Source organism: Saccostrea echinata, unplaced genomic scaffold (genome assembly GCF_033153115.1).
Source record: "Saccostrea echinata isolate AGI-Se365-2 ecotype Australia unplaced genomic scaffold, CSIRO_AGI_Sech_v1 ptg000058l, whole genome shotgun sequence".
Classification (NCBI taxonomy): Eukaryota; Metazoa; Mollusca; class Bivalvia; order Ostreida; family Ostreidae; genus Saccostrea; species Saccostrea echinata.
The window spans coordinates 3,895,255-3,916,850 of record NW_026889807.1 but is presented as its reverse complement, the minus strand read 5'-3'; positions in this window follow the sequence as shown (position 1 = coordinate 3,916,850).

Sequence of the window (21,596 nt, the reverse complement as noted above, 5' to 3'; positions counted from 1 at the left end):
AAATCGTTTGTCACTTCAAACATGATCAGATATTCCCCAATTTTTTTTAATGGCTCCTTTTAATCAGAAGTCATTTGATTATATTACCTTTTACGTTATATTTTACCTTATATACCTTTTTTTTCATTTCTTTATATATATATTAATATTGTTGAAATAACACGATTTTAGTATAATGGTTTATTAAAACAGAGTTTGAATAGAAATATAATCTTATTTGTTAAACATATAACTCGATTCGTTTTGTATATTTTATTATCTAATTAACAGTATCTATAATGCGCTTTCTTTATGTAAAACTAAAAAAACTGAAAACCATAGTATGCACACCCATAGCAAGGATTTGAAAAGTTGGGTAGGGGACCTCCAAAACAAATTTGACAAGGAAAAAAAAAAGCCTCACAAATTTAAAGTCTAGATTCTCATCCTAATTTGCTAGGAATGAAGGCTGAGAACATCTACACAACGAACAAAATTTCACATTGTTATTGCCAATATGGATAGATGTTATTGTTTATTCTTTAAAAGATATAAAGGAGATTCCTTCTATATAAAATATTTATTACATTATGATAAGGATTTCTTGAGAACGTTTTACACGCTACACACAACTGCTTGTATGAAATTGGGCACGGATTAAAATATTTTTACATGCATTTGCTCAACGAACTATTCACCACTTCTTATTGGCATATTTCTAAATATAAACCTCTTCATTTGATCGACAAACACATGTCTTTTGTCTGAAATTAATAGATTTCCGCGTACTTTCACTTTAACATCAAAATTTGTGTTCTTGATATGTTTAAACTTTTGCACAACACATGTTGTCTTATTTAGCCTTTTCTGTACAGTTCTTCTAGATTTACCATTTTCTGTAACAATATTGTGTTTTAAAGTCTGTTAACAACTTTTATCATATGAAATTAACTGCTTTTCCCGTTCTCCACATGCTCCTGTATTAAAAGTAGCACCACGCAACGTTTTCTACAAACGGGGAACCGTGAACGATGCCACCGGCTTTATATACCAAAACGTCATGAATACTTTCAAATACAATAAAATCCAAGTAAAACAACGGGACGGGACACTTTGAGAGGGGCAGGCGGGGTTGAAAATAAAAAAAATTATTTGGCTTAATAAAACCCAAAATCGTACATTTTGCCGTGTGTGTTTGTGTGTGTGCGTGGTGGTGGTGGTGGTGGTGGTGGGGGGGGGGGGTTGGGGGGTTGGACCTTACTCTAACCTTTTGGTGCATTTTCTTTATAATCTGGAATTTTCCAGTCTTTGACATAACATTGGTCTTTGAAATGTTCAATCAGGGGCAAATCCAATTTTTTTTTTAAGAGAGGGTGTCCAACATCGACTGGAACAAAAATCCGTCTTGGAAATTACAATAAAAAAAGGAGAGGGGGAGCAACCAGCATTTAAATGAAAATACCGCATTAAATCTCCAGCAATAGACTCAGGGAAAAAAGAGTTGGGAGCGGGATCCCCTGCCCCCTCACTCCCCCCAACCCCCGTTCTTTAGGTCTCAAATGGCATCAATACATTACGTATCAGTACTTATCATGCAGTAAATATCAACATTTCTCTAAGTTTTGTTTAACAGGGACGGTAAAAGCGGCCAGTAATTGTCTAAGTTTATTGGCACTGACTAAGATTGTCAGCACTTTTCTAAGTTTATAAGCACCGGCAATAAAAAGGTCATTTATTGTTATTATCTAAGTTTTTCAATAAAAACAATACATAGTAAGTAATTCTCTAAGTTTGTGAAATTTAAGCTTCCGAAGAATATGAAATGAAAGTGCTTAAGCTTTTCTAAATGTTTTCGTGTTTCTTTTTTTTAAAATTGCATCATTCCGTAACTTCTAGAGCACCTTTTATTTATTTGTATTAAAAAAATCCAAACAAGATGACTACTTAAATTTTCATAATTCATTTTCATAAGTTTGAATATATATGCAGACATTTTGCACACGTTTCAATTAAATTAGGAGTATGTCCTTTGACTTCGAAGAACAAATATTAAACAAAGACTACAGTATAGCTAAATTCCCCAGCATTTCTACACAATTACGTGCATATGTAAATGTATAACCACTTGTATCTGAGAACTGATAAAGTTTACAATGCACATTGAAGACATAATATTTCTTCCCGAGTTATAAGGGTATATTGTATTGAAGAACATGATATTATGTATTTTATCGCCCCAGATGTAAGTACTGATAGGATAAGGGTCTGTCACTGAGACGCTTTGTGAAATATTATGCAATTCTGCAAGAAATGAATGTCTTCTTTATTGTATTTCTCAGTTTTATTAAAAAACACATTTGCACTTACAGTAAGTTATCATAAAGACCTTTAAGGCATGGGTTGATTAACGGATAATTGTTTAACACAAAGTCGGCAGTATTTCAGCCATATTTCGGCAAGTTAAAGGCATGATCATTACAAGTTCCCATTCAATATTGAAGTAACGAATTATCATTTTTGTGTATTTATTAAATGTGTCATAAATCAAATTGATTTGAAAATCTTCAAACGTCGCCCGGCCGCTTGGTGCAGTGGTTAGAGCCTCTGCTCTAGAGTCTCGGATTAAGGAGTTGATCCTTACATCGCGGATTCGAATCCCACTGTTGGACGTGGAGACCGGTCCTTCGGATGAGACCGTATAAACCGAGGTCCCGCGTGTCTCAGTAGGTGCTGGCTGGAAAAAGATCCCTCACTGCTCAATGGCCGTAAGTGCCGAGTACAGGACAAAATTTGCAGCTCTCAACCGGCAAGTGGTGGCGTCTCCATATGAGTGAAAAATTTTGGAGAGGGGCGTTAAACAACATACAAACAAACAAAACAAAAAATCTTTAAACATATATCCTATGGTTTTTGACATTTCTGACACAGTGCAATGCAGAAAAAAAAGTTTACTTGCCGTTTATAGTTACAACCTTTACCACTTGATTCTTATAATTACTTTTTAAAAAATTGTCAGTTTATTACTTTGACCTCAATTTTGTTTCATTTAGATTTTTGCTCGCCACTGAAAAAATACTGAAGCCAATGCCCAATATTAAAAAAGCATTTTATTCAAAGTTTTTCTCGTAATGAAATATCTTCATTTTGATTAAATGTCTTGAGTAGTATAACACCGCTTCGCTTTTTAACCAATGAAATATGAAAATTACGAACATTAATCAAGAACAAAAGTCCATTGAAACAAAACAAATTGGGAGCAGAACCAACTCGGACCCCCCCTCTCTCATTCTCTGAGGATATAAACTTCAGGTGCATATTTGCCTGAATCCGCGCCTGATTTATGCAGAATGAAATCTCAGTTTTTTTTTAATGTCGGTGAAAGTCAACTACATACTAGGTTCCTAACGACGATCCAGTATAAGCCTATATGCATAGGGGGTGGTTTTGCAATCATTCTTTACTCACCGTGATCATTGGTCAGGGTGGCGGTCGTGTGATTATTTATTCGTGTCATATCGGTCTTTAATTCAAATATATTGCGGTTTTATTTATTGAATCATAATGAACCACTACATTACAACAGTGGAAAGACAGAGCAGTTGCAGCAATTCTGAATGATAGAGGGGGAGGGGAGGAGGGGCAAGAGCTATAAGTAAGTTAACTAATCCAGTCGTCAAGGCGGAGTGCTTAAAATTTCTCATAATTATAGGATAGATGGGTTTCCAGGAAATCGTCCAAAATAATAAACAGGCAAACAAAAACAAAAAAAGGTATCCTCCCGTTCTAAGAGCCTAAAAATTTAACGGAATTTGTTCAGGGAAACCAATTACTAAAAATGACAGAAAAAAGTATAAAATAGCAGTCGCCATTTTCCGTACTCCATGCCCTTCCGGTTCTACTGGACTAGAAAACATGAGAGGGAAAAAAGAATATTTGCGGTTGAGAATCCCATTACTATTTTCAGGTTGTACTAAACATATAATTTTTATGTTAGGTTTACGTCAAATTTTTAATCTTCAGTTTCTTTCTGCAGAAAGCACCGTGAACAAAAACTTTGATTTTCGTCAGACTAATAAATACATTAGATAAATTATTAAATCGTCTGATTACAGCATACAAAACACTCAAGATGGGATTTAGGTTAAAGGGACAAGTGATAACATCTCCCTGACAGAGTGGTTGCAAAAAATATGATAGGTAACACTGTTAGTACCTTGAAGCGGGGAAAACCAGTTTATAGTTTTGGTTTTTACCTTGTGTATTTTTATTATACCGTACGAGGGTTGTTTATAAAGTTCCCGGACTATGACGTTTTTGTCAAACTGAATGGTTCTAGATATATTTATAGTATACCAAAATATTTGTTATAAAGATCCAAGTCAGAATAGTATGGTTCTGATTGTTTGAACGTGATATTTTTGTAAAAGTCGCGGTATATAAATGTCGCAAATAATGCGCACTGCCCAGGGTTGAAATGCAATGAATTTTGAAATAAACTTAATAAATAAAAAAAAAATAAAATAAAATGATTATTTTCTTCTTAAAACACGTCAAAGCTTAATAAAAATTGAATGTGTCAAAAATAAAGCGACAGTAGTTATTTTCTTATATCTTACGTATCGCTTATTTGAGAGATGGTAAAAATATTAAGAGAAATCCGCAAGAATAATGTTTCAAAAACTGACAGAAAAAGCGACATTGGCCATCCGAATGGAGCAGCGTTTAATCATAAAATTACCGTTACGTTTAATTAGGCTGAAACGACGTCATCACCAACACAATTATTCAAACATTTGGAAATTATTGGAATACATTTAGTCCATTGATTTGAAATTGGTTTAAACGAATTTTCAAAGGTACATGTGCACCTTTGAAAACGAAGAGCCGTATCACGTCTCATGTGTACAATTTAGGGACAGTTATCTCGTAAATTATCGTGTAATGTTTTGAATTTTAAAATTTTACTCGATTATGGTCTATATATATATTATTATAACAGTAACTTGATCCGAAGAGCCGTATCACGTCAAGTTGACAGGCGCGGATCATCAGATCAAACGAGACGCGAAGCGTCGAGTTTGATCTGATGATCCGCGCCTGTCAACGAGACGTGATACGGCTCTTCGGATCAAGTTACTGTTATAATGATAAATTTATTATATACCCCTTAACAACTAACAAAATATGATAAAAAAAACTTCTTGGATCAATTTCATAACTTTTATCCATTAAACAAACCATTTTGTCAAGGAACTTTTTGATGCGCGAGATTAAAAACGTCATTTATCTGTGTACTACGTCATCAGTTTCAGAGAGGGGTGATATGGATTCAGAAAACCACAGTGTGGTGATCCGGAACGTCGGATCACATCGTCTCGTGACTGCGTAAATTCAACAGTAAAACTGAGTGACAAACAGTTGGGTATATAATAAATATGAATATCATCGTAATCAATTGGTAGTGTAACATAATAAAGAAACATAGCGTGTGTCCACGAACATGTGATAATAATTCAATATCCATTTTTTGATGTTATCAGGAAACTAGCTTTACGTCGGACTGGGCCGTGAAGCTTGTATGTACAAAATAGTTACACATATAACGTTCATAAAAGTGTGTTTGTTTTAGTTTTATACATATACTAAAGCATGGTTTATATCTAAATATTATCGTTCACGTTTGGCAGTATGGCCATTATTAAGAAAATTAAAACATTTGTCTACAAACCTTATGGACAACCTTCGTATATGGCCAAATTCTAAACCTTAATAAAAGTACAAACCAATTGCATTGAGTAACAAATAGATGGAATAGACGAAGAAATAACATATTTTCGAAAAAAAAAAGAAAGACTCGTCTTTTGGAAGTTATAGGTGTGTGTGTTTGGGAGATTAAAAGCTGTTTGTGATCCACATTTCAGGTGCCTGTGATTAAAGACGAAGATGCTAAAGTCCAAAGTTACGAAGTCGAAAATATGAAGATGCCAAGAATAATGTTTCAAAAACTGACAGAAAAAGCGACATTGGCCATCCGAATGGAGCAGCGTTTAATCATAAAATTACCGTTACGTTTAATTAGGCTGAAACGACGTCATCACCAACACAATTATTCAAACATTTGGAAATTATTGGAATACATTTAGTCCATTGATTTGAAATTGGTTTAAACGAATTTTCAAAGGTACATGTGCACCTTTGAAAACGAAGAGCCGTATCACGTCTCATGTGTACAATTTAGGGACAGTTATCTCGTAAATTATCGTGTAATGTTTTGAATTTTAAAATTTTACTCGATTATGGTCTATATATATATTATTATAACAGTAACTTGATCCGAAGAGCCGTATCACGTCAAGTTGACAGGCGCGGATCATCAGATCAAACGAGACGCGAAGCGTCGAGTTTGATCTGATGATCCGCGCCTGTCAACGAGACGTGATACGGCTCTTCGGATCAAGTTACTGTTATAATGATAAATTTATTATATACCCCTTAACAACTAACAAAATATGATAAAAAAAACTTCTTGGATCAATTTCATAACTTTTATCCATTAAACAAACCATTTTGTCAAGGAACTTTTTGATGCGCGAGATTAAAAACGTCATTTATCTGTGTACTACGTCATCAGTTTCAGAGAGGGGTGATATGGATTCAGAAAACCACAGTGTGGTGATCCGGAACGTCGGATCACATCGTCTCGTGACTGCGTAAATTCAACAGTAAAACTGAGTGACAAACAGTTGGGTATATAATAAATATGAATATCATCGTAATCAATTGGTAGTGTAACATAATAAAGAAACATAGCGTGTGTCCACGAACATGTGATAATAATTCAATATCCATTTTTTGATGTTATCAGGAAACTAGCTTTACGTCGGACTGGGCCGTGAAGCTTGTATGTACAAAATAGTTACACATATAACGTTCATAAAAGTGTGTTTGTTTTAGTTTTATACATATACTAAAGCATGGTTTATATCTAAATATTATCGTTCACGTTTGGCAGTATGGCCATTATTAAGAAAATTAAAACATTTGTCTACAAACCTTATGGACAACCTTCGTATATGGCCAAATTCTAAACCTTAATAAAAGTACAAACCAATTGCATTGAGTAACAAATAGATGGAATAGACGAAGAAATAACATATTTTCGAAAAAAAAAAGAAAGACTCGTCTTTTGGAAGTTATAGGTGTGTGTGTTTGGGAGATTAAAAGCTGTTTGTGATCCACATTTCAGGTGCCTGTGATTAAAGACGAAGATGCTAAAGTCCAAAGTTACGAAGTCGAAAATATGAAGATGCCATGGCGAAGAAGAGAAAGTGCGAAGATGCGAAGGCGAAAATGCATAGATTCGAAAGCAAAGGAGCGTTATAGTATCGTTCATCGCTTCAAGTAGTCGTCTTCTTTGAGTTTTATATATTTTTTTATATCTATACAGTTTTGACAGTCCACATGTGTACCTTTGAACATTCGCCTTTATGGCTAAGTTCTGAATGTGCGAAGTTGCAAAGACGAAAGTGCAAGATACGATGGTAGAAAGCAAAAATACGAAGGCTATAAACGATAATATAACACTCCTTTGCTTATACAAAGCACTAAAAAGACCAATGACACGAACAATAGAGATGTTCAAATTTTCCCTGCGCTCTGCCTTTTTCTCAGGGCAAAGAATAGAAAACAAAGGAAACAGAAAAAAAATCTAGCACTGCAACTTAACTACTAACCTCTATATATTCAATCTTTTACATGTTTAATTTGAATTTTAACCAGTTGGTATGAAATAATTTCGGATCTCTTTGAAATACGTCAAGCCTGTTTGGTGTACTCTTAATAAGTGCGATTTGCAAGAGTTGTAAATAGAGTCTGTAAATCTTGCACACGTTTTGCATAAGTTTGGAGTATAGAAAATATTGTAGGAGGAAGACTAAACAAAGAGTAAAGTACTTGATCAACTTAACAATATACAATGACATTTTTCCTGAGTAAGTTCTATAAATTTTGTGAAAAAAGGCAGGATATTATTTAGAATACATCCACACAGAGGTAAGTTCTTGTAAAAAGTTTGCCACTGATTTTAATTTTTTTCTTCAAACGTTAATAATGAACATGTTAGATAATATTTTAGAGTGCACAGATGAACAACTGTTGGCATATTGTAAAATTTATATTTACTATTACGCGTGAAGTAATAGTCTGGTCCGATTTACGGAAAAATACGTCTAACAGCAAATAATTATTATTTATTAATACCTAAACTGAGTATGCCGTTTCCTACAAAATATGCTGCCCTTCATGACAATGGCGTTAAAAAGGTCAAAATGGCGATTCAGAAAGGCGGATATCCAATTTTTCTAATTATCTCTCAATATCGTTCAAATAGCAAACATATACAAATTTCCCCCAAAGGTTTGAACTATAAAATTTAAAAATAAAAATCATTAATCTCTGAAGACTATTTGTTGAATTTGCCTCTTAAAGAATCCAATATTAATATTGTTTATTTAGAACGGGAATTACAAAATTACCTATTGAGACTGGTATATGGTTTAATATCCCGAGAGAAAATGGAATTTGTAAACTATGTAACTGCAATGAAATTGTAGATGAATTTCATTACTTAATTAAATGTACTGACTTATCTACATGTATAAAGAAATCGAAAGTTACGTATTTGTCAAAATATTTTCAATCGAATCCAAATGTTTTGAAATTTGAATTGTTTTTCTATATGAGAAATATCAACTTAGCAAAATTTGTAAATTGGTAGACATTATAATTCAGAGTTGGCTCTCTTGGTTGATATTACACTCTGTTATCCCCACTTCCGGCTATAATATGTTCTGTTTAATATAGTCCTATCGTACGTTCGGGATCGCCATTTTATTACTACTAATTATATATGCATGCCAAAGGTCAATCGGGGATAGGTCGTATCTATATAAACAGTGTTAGTAAGCAGGGTTGGAAACTCACTGAAAATAGCAGCCAGCCACAGGTCTGACTTCTTTTAAAAGTTACCAGCCCTGCTCAAAATCTGTCAGTCCTTATAAAAATGTTCATTATTATGAATGTATTATAAATTTTATAACACAGCTGTTCCCGATCGGGAAAGCAAAATTGACCTAAAATTTTCACCTTGAAATTTCCGATTATTCCGAGTTTCCCGACTGTCATATTTTGTCAATAGGGATAAGAATATCAGGTTTGTTTATTCAATACATACAGGTTGTTTAATGCATGTAGGTGTTAATTAGGCACAGGAAATCACTTCTCGCTTGGACGCACACAGCTGTCCAGGTAAGGGTATCTTAGCCTGGAGCAGTTAAAGGGATTTAATTAACTATTCATTGACAACCTGAAGGGGTATGCAAGGTGAAACACATGGATTTAGGATTAATTATCATTATATTAAAAAGCAAGATTAAAGCAATATGAGCTACATTTTTGAGAATTTTATTTTGCTGTTAAAATGTGCTGTTATGATAAATCTGTATGTAACTTAATCCTTTATGATCAATCAGACAAAATAAAGTATTAAATTTTTTAGGAGAAAGATTTCTGTACAATGAAATGTATCGTATTATATAAGAAATCAATATTGTATGATTGCAATATATGCACAAATATATATTACAATAAATATATGCTTGTGTTCTTGTAAATGTCATATTTCAAATTTGAAATAGGTGTGATAAAGGCAAAATTTACTATAAACAAACTGTTGTCGTTTAATATAGTGCAAAGCCCTAACAAAAATTTACTGTGGTTAACTGTAGTTAACTATAGCGTTCTATAGTTAACTATAGTAAATAAGTTGATACTATGATTTACCTTTAACCTTTCTCTAGAAATTTTTTGAGGTTTCAAAGATTAAAATCTCTTAAATTCGATAACAGTGCTGTAAATTTTGGAAATAATGTGAATGCAGAAGAAATAGTTCCATGTAATGCAAAAGAATGTGTATGTATGAATTGGAGAAGAAATATAACAATCTGAAATCCATAGTAAACATACTTTGCTGAACTATAGTAAAAACTTTGATTTACAATATTAAAAACTTTGATTCCGCAGTACATTATAGCTAACTATAATATGCTATAGTTAACTATAGTATCGATTCCAAACATCACCTTAGTATAGTGTTAGAATAGTATAAATACATGCATTCATGAATGGAACTATTAGTTAATAGGTGTTTTTCAACATCTGGTGATGTTTTAAAAGTGCTAAACTTTAACAACGTCGAAAGGACTGCTTGAAAATGAAATGATATAGGCCATTGAAAGACGAATAACAAATATCAAACAAAATCTGGTATAATTATAAAGAAAAAAACAAAGACAATGGGGAGGGATTTATTTTATATAAGTAATCTCATTATTTACATATACATGTGTATACAAGTAGCATGTACACTGCAGATGTAGTCAAATCCAAGGTATCTTATATTTCTTTCTAAGTATAAGATATTCTTTTGGTATCGACAAATGGAAGTTTTTAAAAATATATTTCATGGGCATTGGACCATTGGGCAAGATTTCTTCGCGGGCCTGGAAAGTAACCTAATCATTGTTCTGTGTGGAAAAAATCAAATATCATCGTCAAAAAATAAGTTCATTGTCTCAATTTTCAACACTAAAATGTCCATGATTTAAGTTCAACGTTGTTAAGTGGAACGCCGTTGATGTATTCCTTCATGAGGAAGCCGTTTAATGTCTATATAATACACCCCCCCCCCCAAAGAACTTCGAGAGGTTTGGGAAGTATACTTGGCTAGCGACCCTTTCTTTGAAATATTACCTGAAATGCATTTTTGTCAGAATTTTGGTCACGTCACAGGAAATGGTTGAGATGTATCGTAGCAAAGCAAGAAAAAAAAAAGGAAACGAAAATACTCTTCACAAGAACTCACAATTAGGAAATAAGTAGTGCTTTGTATATTCAATTTGATATCAAAAATAAATTGTTGTTTCTTTCTTTTACTTAGTATTTCAAGAGTATTCCCCATGCAAAGAATGGTTGACTTATTTGTTACAAAGTTTTATATATTTGTTCAATTAATCAATGGTAACAAAGAGAGATCTACTAATTAATGAATGAGTTGGAAGCGAACTCAAACATTTCTTTTTATAAAAAAAACTTAGTATAACTGGGACAGTAAAGTATGTCTAAGCTGTCTTTCTGAAATTTGATGTCCATTTCCTGCTAAAGAAAATCTAGGAAAGGAATTGGTACATTCTGTTTAAGTAGTCATCTTTTCTTGATGCCTTAAACATTTTGGCTGTGTCTTTCAATGAAAATTTTAACTGGAACGCAATTTCGTAGCTTTTGAATCAATATGACTAATAACATTGCTTTTTTTTGAAAACATTTTTAATTATTTTCTATAAAATACAGTTATCAAGTTCAAAAATCCATTGAAAGAATACAGATTGGGAGCAAAGCAAATATAGACCTCTAAAAACATCAGAGGTGGGAACATTTGCCATTGAGGAGTGAGCATCTTCTGTCGACTGGGTATGTGCTCCTTGTCATGACTGGCAAATGGAAAAGTCCTTACATAATGCAGTGTGAAAATAATGACCTAACAATCTTTATGAAAAAGTCAGTCAACATTCGACTTTATGATAGATTGTATTTGCTGGCAAGGTCAATGTATCGACGAAAGTATTTGCAAATTGTTGACTTTAAACCAGATTTTCAATATCCTTGTTTCCATATATTCCTATGTATACATGTAACTTTGACCACCTATTGTGGCCCCTTCCAAATCCGGAGGTCATGATTTGAACAAAACTGAACCTACACTACCGGAGGGTGTTTCCATATAAATATGACTTATTATGCTCTCTGTTCAGGCGAAGTAGATTTGTAAATATTTTTCTTATCAATTCCTAAGTAAACCTTTGTGGTCCCACCCTACCCCGGGGGTCATATTTTGTATAAACTTGAATCTACACCTGAGGATCTTTCATATAAATATGAACAATCATGGCTCTGGTGTTCTTGAGAAGATTTTTAAAGATTTTTCCTCCGTATTCCTATGTAAAACTTTGATAACTTACTGTCGCCTCACCCAACCCCGGCGGTCATGATTTGAACAAATGGGAATCTACACTACCCAAGGATGATTTAATATAAGTTTCATACAGAGAACAGGTGCTACACATGAGCCTTTGGCTGAGGTGAGCTTGAAAAACCCTAAAACAAAACAAAAAAAAAAAAAAAAAAAAAAAAAAAAACAACCAACCAACCAACCAATCTTAACTAAAAATAGTCAAGGAAGGAATCAGTTAACCGTCGGTCATGTTCTTTGATTGTTTGTCCCTAGTTTTGTGAGACAATGTTTGAAGATCAAGTTCAAAGAAAGAGCTGATTTTTTTTTCCCACAAGAATATGTCATTTTAATTCTGCTTTTCTGTACCTGGTACCAGTTTTGTAAAATTTTATTTTTCGTATGAAACAACTTAATAAAATATGACAAAGTGTCCCATTTGTTAACTTCTCTTCTAAGGAAGTGGAAGTATTCTCTGATAGTGACCTGATCTGTTTATATAAAAGTTCCCTAGGACAGGATAGGTGTTTTACATGGGGCTGTTCAGATCACTTGCAGCAGTATAAAAGAATGTGATGTTTTTGTTTATTTTTAATTTGTTTGTGTCTTTCGTATGAAATTTTCATATTCATTTGGAACACGTACTTGGTTCGATACGGACGTTTCAGAGGTATATTTTAATTTCATCTTGCACAAGAAGGAGAGAAATGGTATAAAAATAAACATTTTAAAATTCTGTTTTACATTAGACAGTGAATTTTTATGTTAGTTTTTAATTTTGTATAGCTCTTATGCATATAATTTTAAAATTTGCTTTATTCAAGTTGGAAAATTATTTTATACTAATTTTTTAAGGTATATCCATCCTCGCAATTTTATGGGTTCAAAGTAGAAAAACTGCATTTATTTTCACTGAATATAGCTTAAATTAATAAATAATCGTAAAAAATATGTAGGTTACCATATTTTTTAAGATGTAAGACATAAATTAACAGAAACATATGTCAGCATTAAAAAATCGTACATTTTTAGTAAACAGTATTATAAAAATAATGTAAAAACTGTTTCAAATACATTATGGTGATGCTGAAAGTTCCACAATAATTGCTTCTTTATAAATATGTTTGAATTGTGAATATCAGGGAAACCATTTTACATAAGAAGTGCAATAAGGAAAATGCCTGAATATAGATAGATGGGAAGGAGTTATTGCCCTTAGCAACATTTTTTAAAGATTGAATAATTGATTAAATATTGAAAATACTCAATTTTTTAAGTCTTTTACTAAACAATATTTGCTAATACACCCACTGAAAAGCATTTTTACAAAAAATATATTTCTATTGGGTATGAATTTAAATTAATAACAATTTTTGCAAAAACCTATGACATCACATGAGAGTGATATACCTTAATATTCAGATAGCCCGCTATCTTTGTATTTGTATAATTACAGAATCAACTTTTAAAAACTCCGGATTTCATGTGAGATAAGAGGTTTTAATACATTGTTGTATATATTGTTGGGATATCCTAGGCATAGATTTATCAAAACACTGTGTATACAAAATACAAAATAATTTGCAATAACTGATGAGATCTGATTTCTATGATTAGTAGATAATATAATAAAGTTAATTATGGCTATACTATCATAAGATCTCTTATACTAATGTGATAATATCTATGTGTTAAAATACATGTAGGGTCCCAATTAACATTATAGCAATGATAGCGTTATGCTTTAGCAATTTATGTAATGTTTTATTTGAATACAGATAATGATAATTTTACAATTAATATGTTATTTTCAGAAAAAACTCTTTTATACAACATTTCCTATGTTTTATTACAAAAGGCTACATGTACATAAAATGTATCATGAATCCTCACTTCTTTTTTTTTTCTTTCACAGCCGAAGTTCAATGTACAATTAGATTTTTTTTTTTATTGAAGTTAGGAAATAAGTTGTGCAAGTATTGGCAAACACACTGAAAAACAACTTTACCAAACGTCAGTAGGGGAAAATTTGGGTGACAGAATTATGAAGCCATTAATTTAAGAATCTTAATTAAGTAAACTGTATGTAATACAGTATATAGCGCTTGTTTGAGAATTTTATTAATGAAAGACTTTGTCACATTTTGTATAATATCTTTTTATTTGTCTTTATATAAGATTTTAATGCAATGCCATTTACTTTAAAATTAATGGGAGAATATTTATTGAGAAAAAAAAAATGGCCATATGTACATAGCAAACAATTGGATAGGACCTTTAAAGGCAAAACAAGTTATTTTAAAATAGATATTTTTTTTCTTTTAAGATATAAAACATTTTTTTCTCATTTAGATGGAACGAGTTGAATAAAATAACAAACTTTGTTGCATTTTTTTGGGTAAGTGTTATTCTAAAATCATTCGATAAAAATACTTTTCTGAAGTTATTGTCAAATTAAAATTAATTCTTAAACTAAGACGTGAAAAGTGATTAGTTCTTGCAAATGCACAAAGAAGCAGACTTTCAAAATTTAGTGAATACGTAATATTTTTCTGTCTAGATCAGTTTATTGGTATTTGTGTGCTTTCTTATGTTTTTTGTACAAGAAAAAAATCAGTAATAAGAAAACAGTAATGATCTAATACGGCAATTTATAGATGTGACTTTAAGGTTTGTTCAGTTTTTAAACTGTTTATCATGTGATTGTTATACATTCAACCAAACTTACGGAATAGAGAAATGTGATATAGTAATCATTTAATATCCAAAGCAATGTTAACTGAATGTTACCTGAAGTTTCTCATTCATGAATAAATTAAAACCACTTCATATATATTAGAAATTATCTTACTAGAAATTTATCTTTCTTTTTCATATGTTTTCTTGACTTCAACTTTTACCTAAATAATTGATAATCTTTGATCTTTTTTCCTGAAGCAACGTGGCTTAAATGCTATCTTTAAATGCTATTGCTCGTTTCAGTTCAGCAAGTCGACAATGACCCCATCTACTGATAATTCAACAAAACATTCCAGAATGATGTTCACTTTCAATATTTTACTGATGGTTTTAATTCCCATATCTTCAATTGTTGTCCATTCTTTACCAGAATCCGCATACCAGGTAAACACATTGTTTTCTGTGTCTATCAAGAATTTTCCGCTAAGGAATATTGAGTTTGACGACCAGACCAGCTCATTTTATGTCAGTGGGAAAAATGTGCTTTATAAATTCGATATGGAAAGGTCTTGTCCGATAGTGACAGAAGTAACTGGGCCAAACTATACTTGCTTTACCAATACAGAACTGAGCAAAAAGTACTGTGGTGACGACGAGAATATAGTAATGATTGTGACTTCCGATAGTCTAATTACGTGTAGTACTCTTTATGGAGGAAGATGTATAAAGCGAGAAAAATCGACTCTAAAAGAGGAAATGTTAAGTTCTATTTATCTTGTGCCCAACACAACAGTATCTGCTCATGGAATATTAGTTAACGTCACTTTTGGTAAGAAACAATCAAAACAACTGCTCTTATTTGCAAAAGCTCCAGCCGAACTACCCCCATCTTCAACTCAATTTTTAGAAAGAGTTGTCATATTCTCGACTACTACAGATCTTCAAGTACGCACTTTTTACAGTAATAGTTATTATTTCTCGAGAGAAAGCATTTTTGATTTGCTTATAATGGAGAAATTTAAAAATATCGTAAATATAAACTACAGAGCAATATTTGAAAACGACGATTTTGTCTTCATATTGTATAACCAGAATTCAGAAGCAAAATTATCCAAATTGTGTAAAACAATCGCTGAATTTAATCCTTTACGGGTATATGAAGATATTCCAATTTCCTGCAAAGATGAAAAGAAAAATTTCACGACAGTTGTTCATGGGAAGTTTGTCATGCAATCAGGTACCCGATATCTCGCTGCTGTTTTCTCGAATTCTGCTGGAATATATGCTCTCTGTGTATTTTCGGAAACTGAGCTAAACGATGCATTTTTGAAGTCCAGGCGACACAGATTTGGATGCCTAAAAGAGGATCATCAACCAGCTGATATGATATTTGAAGGTGAACCGAATGTACCTGATTGTCGCAACAGATCCGAAGTAATTATAATTTTTTTCATTTATCTTTTTTAAATAATATTAGCACATTTGCTTTTCATTTCGTTATCATTATTTTGTTTAAAATTTTCAAATGTCATTGCAAAAGCAGTAATGTCTTCTACTTATATTCTCATCTCTCTCTCTCTCTCTCTCTCTCTTCAGAGATCGTAACACTGAATGTGAAGCAAAAGCATTTCTTACACTGAATTGGCTGAGATAGGAGATAGGAGGATTCAAGTATTTGAAGAGAAAAACGGATTAGTATACAGTTAAAGTATATCATTGAGGGAGTTAGCAAGATTCCAGTTCCCCAAGACCAGGACTATTTCCCGAGGCGGTCAGGACTATTTCCCGAGGCAAAGCCGAGGGAAATAGTCCTGGTCGAGGGGAACTGCAATCTTGCTAACTCCCGCAATGATATACTTTTAACTGTTTTATTATACCGAAACAAACGTAAAATTTAGAGGATTTAGATAGCATGATTTCAAATCGGGGATTAGCTCACTTAACTAACACACGGGGATTAGTCCATTCACGTATCATACCAATGTAACAGTGAAATCTAGAGGATTACGGATAACCAGGAATTAGCTTTCGAAGCAGGGATTAGCTCACTTGACTAACGCACGGGGATTAGTCTATTCATAACGATTTCTAGGGAACAAGTCACATCTAACGATCTTATGTGATCAGTAGAGGTATGATAATATTGATTAACGTGTATTTATGATAAAACACTTTAGGTCTGAATGTTCCAATGTATATCTGTATTTGTAAAATTGCACAATATTAGAAATTGACGGTGATTTATCAAATAAAAGGCTTGTTTAAATGGAGTCTCTCTTCCTGAATGTGCTTGGCAACATTATATTGGCTAAAATTTCAGAAAAAGTTGAAGTTTTGCAAACATAACACCCAAATAATTGACATTTTAAAAGGTTAACCCCTTCGCCGACGAAAGCAAATTTTGTTGATAATGAAAAATAACCTCGGTTTGTAGCCCATTGACGGTTTAATCATCCGATCCACTTATACATAAAACACGTTTATCAATGAAATAAGAATTCGACTTGTTAGGCGTATTTTTTTTCTTTATAACATCAGTATTTACATTGAGAAGCCAAAAAGATTTTGTACAAACACGGCAACTTTTCTTTACATGCACTATTTTCATGTAGGCTCCAGAGAACACAGTATCATGTTCGCTCAAAATACACACATTATTAATCGCTGATATTTTGAATATTTTTATCTTCAACAGTGACGTAAGTTACATACAGGTATAATGTAGTCTAAACACATTATTTCAGTAAAACTAGTCCCTGTTAATTGACTCTGCGTGTAGTTTTTGGGAACTCCTGAGCAAAATCTGGTTTTAAATCATAGGGTGGTTGAATGAAATAAATCAGTATGACATATTCTTTAATTGTCAGAACTACAATGAAAGTTTCTGTGCAAGTAAGTTAAGATATACTCAGTTGTCTCTCAGTTCTTCATGTCGTCGAGATATTGTCTACATTGAAGATCACATAGATGACATGTTCAAACTTAATTCCCTTTTATGTTCTCTTGCCTTTTCTAACACTCGAGTCTAAAGCCCTTTTTTTCTATGAATGTCGAGCATAATTCCGTCGATATCTCTGCAGCGTTCTCCTCACCTTTGCACATTGTTAATACCTTCCCTATATTCTGATTCAATATGTGGACAGATTATCTGCGAGTAGTTGTTTTAGTTGATTTTATACCAGTTTTAGCTTCCTTTAAAAATCTCATAAAATTTTGCGTATGGCTTTTGGAATTTCCATTGATTCTTTCAGTTGTTATTTAACGCAATCATTATATACAGCTACCTGAACCAGGCTTTGATGATTTCGTCAACTGGGGAGATTTTTGTAATGACGTGATAAGAGTAATACCACAATTCGGACCATTTATTGGATTATTATCGCTTGTCAGGACAGCTGTTTACAGAACGGAAAAAAGGATAACTACGATTGGCGACCATGTAGACAACGGATTTGTTCTTCTTTATTTAGGAACAGAACATGGAAGCATTGTTAAGGTAAACCGTTGATTTTGAAAAGCTAAACAGGGCGTTTCATTTTGATTGAGGAAAAGAGCGAATAGATACACTTCTACAATGTCGTTAATGTATAAATATAGTAATCAGAATACTCTCGAAAAAGTCTGAAAAAAAATCTTTGAAACATACACTCACACAAAGCCCCCTCCCCCTTTTTTTTTATTTCAGACATATATGGATGAGGCACTCCAAGTACACTTCATAGAAGAAATCAGAATAGATCGTTCGAGAATAAAATCTGTAACCAGTATTAAGGGAATACTTGTTATATTGACAGAAAATAAGGTAGGTTCTTCTGTAAGCAGGGTTATATCAATTTGCTAAAGTTGACATATTTTCTTGTAGTGTAGTACCAAAAAATGCATTTTCAACTTATGTTTTCTAATTTTCTCTTTAATTCAATTAAAGTATATGTTTATGTAAAACCTGAAGATTAAACAATAGTACTTGTTTGAAAAAGTGAAAAATTATTTTATGGAGTGTTTAATATAGTTTTGACTATTACGAATCAAGCTTACAGGAATACTTTTGAAAAATATTTTTTTATTATCAATGTATGCAATTTATTGAAAAAGGGAAAAGCTTTATGCACATACATGTATCTTTTATAAGCAATCTTAAAGCATCCGTTGATAAATATTTTCTTCTTTATTTTAAAACTTTATGAATTATAAAATTGGATAAAAAATATGACTTTGCTGTAAGTAGGAAATGATTATATAGCTGTTTGCTATAGACTTCTTTATTTTAATAAAGAATATATTATAAACTGTAATGACTGCTGCAATGAATTCCTTACAGATTGTTTGATACATTGGTATTTAATGCACAGTCCAATTTACTTTTGACTGTTCTATATATTTAAGTATTGACAGGATTGAAAGATGGTGTGAAAATAAGCTATTTGGTCAAAGAAATTGAAATATTTCATAAATAAGTCATCATTTTCTACAGAAATCAATTTGAATTAACACATAATCTGACTACACAATCTAATAAGAGGTTAAAGAAAATGTATCCCCAAAAACTAGATGTAACAGACTTGATCCCTTTTGAGGGACATTCAGTATTATTTGCATGCATCTCTTTATTTTGACTGTTAACAGTTACAAGTATTATGAACCACTTTCTCCCATTAATAAGAAACGTGTTAATCTAATAATGTATGTTTTTAAAAAAAATATATTCTTATTTTTATTCCTTTTACGATAATGTTTGATCATATTTTCGTAATCTGTATAAGAATTGTATCAATATAGATTGTGAACATAACTTCAAAGGGATGTGAGAAATTTAGTGGGAGCTGTAAGGAGTGTATGCGAGCTAAATCTGCTCAATGTGGATGGTGTATATCAACAGAAAGGTATAAACATTATTTTTTGGTATAATTAAATTTAATAATTTTATGCAAAAGGTGAAGTTAACGTACAGTGATCAACATGCAAAATTGGTAAAGAAAACGAATAGTGAACAGTGCAAAAGCCCGAACCCCCTGAAAACAGCGAAGACGAAATTAAGTTCCTTGGAGGAAAAAGCATCTTTCGTCTAGCGATAATAACTGCTGTGAGTTGTATTGATCAGAGTAAAAAGAGCAATCCTTAATCGGAATTTGTATTAAAACAACGACCTAAGAATTGGTCGAAAACATATACACTGTAAGTCATGAAACGGCACTAGAGTAGGTTTTATTCACAAACAAATTTCATAATAACGACCAAAACGAGAGAATTTTCAAATGCTGACATAAAACGAGATAGGTTTAATTGGGTCGAGGTTTCTACTGGTGGACTGTTAGTCCCCAAGGGTCTCTACAGCCCAGTAGATTTAATTGCTGTGGTAAAATTACGAAATTTATTTCAAAATTAAGGATAATCTCCCTCATGCATTGCTCTAATCCTTTGACGTCTTTGGCTTCAGTCTTTGGCACCCCCTCCCCCTTTTCAACTCTTCAATTTGTTCTTTTTAAATTTAAATATTTCGGATTTTCAACGTTTCGGTATGAGCATCACTGAAGAGACATAATTTGTCGATATGCGCATCTAGTGCATCAAAATTTGTACCGTATGAGATTAACACTTGAAAACACTGTAACACCAATTTATTTGTCTGTTGTCTCGCTCAGTTAAAAAGATTGATTGTACTCAAAACATACTCTTGCATACCGAAACTACAGAAAGATATACACAATGATCAGATGAAAATGGGAAATTAGTGCAGAAATAAGGAAAGCTGACGATGAAGAAGCCTGTTATTCCTACAGTTTACCTATTAATTGTCACTTAAGCTCAATAGTCAGTACAAGATCAAAGTATGAAACGGATGTGACAGACTCTGTGGTGTATTTATTTTGCATAAACGAGGATATATATCAAGTTGACATATGAAGAAAAATAACATTTCTAATCCTTAAAAGGTCCTTAAAATGTTGAATTAAAATCCAAAGCAATGGTTTTAAATACATTTGCAATAGAACTTACAATTTTTTTAATGTTAACGTACAAAATTTTATTTTTTGTGCTTTAGATTAATAATAATGAACGACTTGATCCGGAAGAGTTGCAGATTAATGAATAGGCAAATCATTTAGCTGGCTTGCTATATAAATACATTCAGTATAGGATATCTGTAGGTATGACAAGGTTACCAAAAGTGATTTTTATTTCAGAAAAATACATTACATGTATCATTTTAGATGTACTGAAAGGTTGGAATGTATCACTGAATCAGATTTCTGGCTTTCATCCTTAAAAAAACAATGTTTGAAGATTCAGTTAAACAACGATTTTATTAAGATTGATTCGCAAAAGGTAAGTATTGTTTTTCTTTTGAAGTTATCAATCTTAATGTATTGAAATCAAATAATTTATTCAATCACAGATTTTGAGCAATACATTTTGTTTTTAAAATTGAAACACAAAAGACCTAGTAAATGATACTTCGTAATACCATACACAAAAATATTGTATCTGTAATTCTGAGAAGATTTAAGATACCTTTAATTAATTCTTACAAAGCATAAGGAAGAGGAGAAAGTGATACCTGAAAATAGTAACTTTAAATCGTAGACAAGACTCGTGTCCTGTTTTGAAAATTGAAATTGAATAATAAAATGAAAGAAAAAAATGTGTTCTCGTTCTTCAGTTTTAGAAATATACGCTTATTTTTGTTTGATATATATTAAGTGCTTTCAAATTATTAATCAAATTATCTAGGAAATTGTTGTGACGGAAAATCATATTTATGCCTATAGAAGGGACAATAAGAACGAGATAAAAAGCTAATTATAGAGAATACTAAAAGGGTTCAGATCAGAACATGAAGAAACTAAAAAAAAAGCTATATTTATGCGTTTGAGAA